At 42.2% G+C, this 5,718-nt stretch overlaps 1 non-coding gene across 1 annotated transcript; it reads right to left on the bottom strand.

Annotated features, from left to right (window-relative positions):
• Nucleotides 1-1,362: 1,362 nt before the first annotated feature.
• trnE lies at nt 1,363-1,434 on the bottom strand. The gene has a single exon. It is a non-coding gene; the product is annotated as a tRNA-Glu (tRNA).
• Between the last annotated feature and the right edge of the window lie 4,284 nt (nt 1,435-5,718).

The raw sequence follows: 5,718 nt of genomic DNA, 5'->3' as shown, positions 1-5,718 counted from the left end.
TGATAGGAATACTCGAGAGCCAGTTGTTAATGTCTTATAGCCCACGAAGAAGCAAGCTTCCTTGGGAATGGAGAGACCTAGAGGAAGAACAACCTGCCGAGACTAGTAAAGTGGTGGAGGAAGGGGAAATTTCATACTACCTGTAGAACAGAATAGCGCAGCTGTTTTGGCTCGCAATAAAGCTAGGGTCCTGATCGAGCAAGACTACGTCCTATCTATGATTATAAAAATTCCGAAAAGAAGACTTGTTCCATATGCAAATGCAAGAAACCAGTGCGTAGAGAATGAATCCCTGAATGGTTATAAAGCCATACCCAATCGACTTGGATTGCGTTTTTTTTAAAAAAATCATATAATTCGAGGTACGGTTCCTCATCTATGGCACCAAATATTTTTAAAATCAACTCGTAATTGAGCCGAACATAGGGCCAATCACCTATAAAATTTTTCACGTACGAATCCAGAGAACTCAAAATGCTTAGTAAAACGACCGGAAGAGAACCTATGAGCGGCAATCCACGAAAAGGAGGTTCGTTAAAGGCATCATATTCGGACATACTCTGCCGTAGCTCATTAGCTACATCAAAGTAGCTCAAAAAACATTTCCACACTTTAGGATCTGCATTTACACTTTTTTTTAGGTTTCAAAAAAGCATATTTAGGTCCACACGTGAAAGAACCTCATGAATATCGAAGACTGCTACTGAGTTGACACCATTCCAAGAATTGAATTCATTCCGCAAACCAGGACCTATATCATTACCAACTCCAGACATCACAGTTTTTCCATAAATATGGACCTTAGGATCGATAAACTTTTGCGCTTTTATTAATAAAACATCCGATAACGCATCAATGACAATACGATCCTCGAGGGGAATCACAAAATGGCGCCTATAAGTAGGATCACCTTCTAAGACTGGAAAACAAAGAATGTCGTCTTTCGTTACATAACCTGGGCCCTCCCGCCGAGATGGAAAAGTCAAATCAACCAAGTCGTCTATTTTTTTCATTTCATAATTACCATTTTTAATAGAATTGACTAATTCCTCAAACAAGCAACGGATTGAGCGCACTAGCGCGAAAGCGTTAGCACGCGCATCCGTTTTCTTGCTTGATTTTATGCACAATTTTTGAATACTTAAACGTGTACTCTTTGTGCAAACAATTAATCAAATCATCTAAATCTATGGACATATTGATTTTTTCTCTCGGTGCAGAAAACATGATAAACATGGAATGCCAGAGTAATTCAAAGGATAAATGTATTTTCGGCCTTCTCCGAAAGCTCCCGGACCACCTTTTCAAGCCAGATAGCGAGCGATCACTCAGCAATGATACCGCCGGCCGGGAATAAGTACCTATCCCTTACGGGAATCGAACCCGTGTCTTCGACATGAAAAGACGATGTCCTAACCACTGGACGAAAGGGACCAAAAAGCAATTCTTCATATACCTAAGAAAAGAGAATAGAAGTGGTTCCTTTTCTTTCTATACGAAATTCGACGATTTCGTTTGTGTTCATGTTGGCGATTTCAGATGTGAATGAGGCCGGGCGTCTCCCCTTCCTACGGGTTCCCCAGTGACACATCAACCACGCCCCTTCCTTTTCTCCGATCATAAATAACCGATCTCTTCTTGTCTTTCATCCCCCGTCCCCTTCTTTCTAATTCAAAAAAGAAAGGGGGGCGGTAAGGCGCCTATGGTTTGACAGGCTCGCAACTTACAAAGGGCACTCGCTGCTCGCAGGCCTGCTTCTTTCTATTATGATTTCTATGTCTATGAAAGCTCCTTTGACTCCAGCCCCATAAGCTATTCTTTCACCAGCACCTGCACCTACGAGACGACTATTGCTATTATTTTTCATTGCCATTCTTCTTCCTACTTCGAGGGGATCTGTAAAGAGAAGAAATGGACAAAAAAATGAGCTAAAGCCAAGCGAACAATTAAACAACTCGAGTGAAAAAGCCAGGAAAGAAAAGCTCTAACTTGAGTCAAAAAGCCAATAACCAAGATAAAAAAAGCTCGGCGAGCGAGTAGGTTAGGTAAAAGACACTAAGGTAAGTAAGGTAAGGAGGGAAGTTCGATTTTTCGAGGGTGGTTGTACCTGCTTGCCGATTCCTATTCAGAATACGAGAGTGACAAAGCGGAAAGACAAGTTAATAAGCCAGAAGAAGAGTAAGAGGTCTACGGCTGGAAGACCTGCTTTCCCCGTACTTGCTCATTCTTGTGATGGATTTCTTACTTTACCTGAATCCGATCTTGAAAGAATTAGCACAGCGGGACTGCTGAGATCACCTCTCCAGGGCATTAAGCCATGTCTTCTCTATGCGGATGATGCCCCCCCTCATTTTCCTAGATCCGAAGCCGCTGCCATTGCTATTATTAAAGGTACTAATGAAGCTCTTTTACCAAGGAAGGTCAACCTCTCCAAATCGGTGTTGTTAGTGACTACGGCTTGCAATAGCGAGCCACTTCGTGTGGCTTTACTGCGTCATTCAGACACAGGAACACGCGTAAGAAACGAATTAATTGTACTCAAACCATACACTATTTCCTCTTTATCTCATCCCTCCGGTGCTGCCTTCATAGCAGCGCTTACTCACTCTACAGTGAAATGTGATTCTTCGTCATGGGACTTCTCGTTAAGTGGTTGGCAATCCATCAGGAAACTGCGATCTTGCCCGGCCCCAACCTGCCAATAGGAATTTCACTGTCTTCCCGCAATCCTTCTACCCATTTTCTGTTCAATGGTTTCAATACAATAAAAAAAGAAACCATGATACTGAACTGAATCAATGGCATTCCCCAGCTTTGTTTTTGAACTCTGGTGGTGGCGATGAAGTGTTGTAGCCTTGTAGCACCCTTGGATGCACTCCATGCTCTTTCTTATATTTATTGCTCATAAATGGGCATGGCCAAACCTGAGATTTCCTTCCCAAGACTGATTTTATCTTTATTTATAGCCGTACGTAGCTTCTTGTTCTTACTCTCAATCGCTTGAGTCGGTCTAAGAACAAACCACTAAATGGTGCTTGATTCTCCTTAGCCGCAGGTTGATAAAGACGAAAGTCCACACTCGATCCTTAACCAAACAACAAGAAGAGGTGAATTTCACTGGTTTTTAGCATTATTGGAAAAAGAACCTAAGGGTGCAAGAGAAGGTTACAACAAAGGGTTTGATCGCTTATCAATTTTGAGTAAAAAGTCTTCCTGCCTCTTCTGTGAGTTACGGCCAGTAAGAGTAGTCACAGTCACTCGAAGTTGGCAAAGAAGCTAGCTAGCCACTCTCTTCGTAGAGAAAATAAAAGCAGCTGCTGGATAAAAAATAGTGTTTTTTCGATTCAATAGACCTATGGTCGGAGGATCCCTCCTTCTATCTATACCCCTTTCCTGGGTAGGCCTGGTAAGAAAGCAAATGAATACATAGAGTTTTGAAAGGAAAGAAAGCACATAGCTTGACAAGCGAGCATCCCTTTGATGGATGTGGGAAAGGCGGGTAGGAGAGGACAATGGGGAAGGAGGAATCACATAAAGTATGCTTTCCAGTCCAACCCCTCAGTACAGCTCAAGGGTTGACTGACCTGTCCGGCGGTCCAGAAGAATCGAAGGCAAGTAAAGGCGATCGACTGCCTACAGATGGTTGAGGAGACGAATCATGAAGGAGGATTGGGGATAAATGTAGATGGCATTTGAGAAGGGTCCAATGGTGAAATTGAAGGTGCACGAGGCGCGATGCGGTGAACTTGTGTTCAGAAAAATACAAAAGGGGCGGGAAACAACTGTAGCTCCTTGATTCCTTACGCAAGTTAGAGCCTTATGAAAGAGGGAAGACTGCTTATTAATAGGCAACTTTTCTTTAGACAAAAAAAACTGCTATTTGAGGGAATGCCGCATCCCTTTAATACTCCCTTCGAGGAATTTCTCTCGCGTCCCTGTAGTGATAAGAGCGCATTCTCTAACAGCTTTGAAGCCCTCGGCTGAAGGCCTGATTGAATAGCAATCTCGTCTGGAACTCCGAGACAAATGGGAACCATGCCAGCACCGCCACCGGGACGAAGATGACGATCCCCATCAGGTACTCAGAGAGCCTTGACAGATCCCCACAGCCCAAATGCCTTGACCACCGGTTTACTTGCTTGCGATATCTGTTGTAAAGATCACAAATGGATTGGAGCCTGTGAAATGTTTTCTATAGCAAAGGGATATAAAGAGTTGACGTCATAATAATACAGATTATCACCATATGGCTTGTACGTATCAGCATGGCCTCCATAGTAACCACGCCGAATGAATGCATCCTGGTTACTACTTGGAATATAGATAGGCCCCATTTTGATCGTAATACTTCATTCGATATATTTTTATAGCTAGCGATGACAATGTCAAACATACCCCGATATCCACATTGTATCTAGTCCAATAAATTGATTTAGCCCGAAGCATCACATCACCTAAAAGACTGATATCCAGCTCCATATAATCCAACAATTGGGCTCTATTCTCCTGAAGAGAAGACACTTGAACTTCGTCATGTGCTATTGAGCCTTTTGAACCTAAGTGCGGACATAAAGTCTTAGCCAATGTTTCTATACTATTAGGGAGTAGAGTGTATGAATCTCGTAGATGGAACACCAATTTCTTATTCCCCCTTTTTTCCTCAAAATTTCTAACTGGTAAAGCTTCTTGTTCCTCATCAGCGGTTTGATGGTGTACTCGACCATATGACTGGCTAAAAACTTCATTAAGAGATCGAATCGTGAGAAATTCGAAAAGTAAACTGTTTTCACGCCCTTGTGAGTAGATCCCAGTTTGGCTATACGCTCTATAAAATCTACCAACATTTTAGTAGTTCTTTGTTTCTGACTACCTTCAAGTCTTTGTCATTTTGGGACATAAAGAAATAAAACAACAACAGGTCTTTGCAATACATCAGTATTTTTCTACAACAAGAAGAAGAGGCAATACATAAGTATTATTCATAAAGGCAATACATGAGATATCTCTACACACCACACCTGAAAAGAAAATACTGAACAAGACAATACTTATGCTCACTACACTCTTGATCAGGAAGTACCAGCTCCTCATAAGTGAGACAACAGAACAGAAGTAGAAGCTACCGGATTCACGCCCGCTAAGAAAACCTCTTCTTCTTTAGATCCTGAAAAAACGAAAATAAGTAAGAAGGAGCAGTAGTAGTAGGAAGCCTTAAGTGACTTCGTTCATTTACGTTGAGATAGACGAGTAACTACCTTTTTCTATTTTAGTCACCGTGGTGGGCAGCCATCACGATGAGCGATTGCTGTTCTTCCAGCAGCGCCTTCTTCCTGTTTTCAAGAATGCGGATTTGGTTCTGAACAAGAACTATATCATCTTGTATGATCACTGCTGGATCGACGAAAGCCAGAAATAAAGGCTCCCCGAGGACACCCAGCATTTGCTCTAGTTCGAGCTTAGTGTTTTCTATATCAGCGATTTCTTGAGGAATCGCTGATAGTCTTGCAGCGATATCCATGGCTTTGACTCTTTCTTTCTTGTCCCGCAAAATATAGAGTGCGCCGAAGCTTCTATTTATAGGCGAGCCTATTCTTTAGCAGAAGAATTTCTTATTAGAAGTCCTTTTTTTAATAGACTGTAACATAGATAATTTGCCCAGAATTCATGTCCTCCATTAGTGCGAAAAAGAATGAATCCCTTGAGTCCGGCCCCCCCCGG

This window comes from Oryza sativa, mitochondrion (genome assembly GCF_034140825.1).
Source record: "Oryza sativa Japonica Group mitochondrion, complete genome".
In the NCBI taxonomy this organism is placed as follows: domain Eukaryota; kingdom Viridiplantae; phylum Streptophyta; class Magnoliopsida; order Poales; family Poaceae; genus Oryza; species Oryza sativa.
Note: the sequence above shows the minus strand (reverse complement) of the source record. Positions and strands in the feature narration are given on the sequence as shown.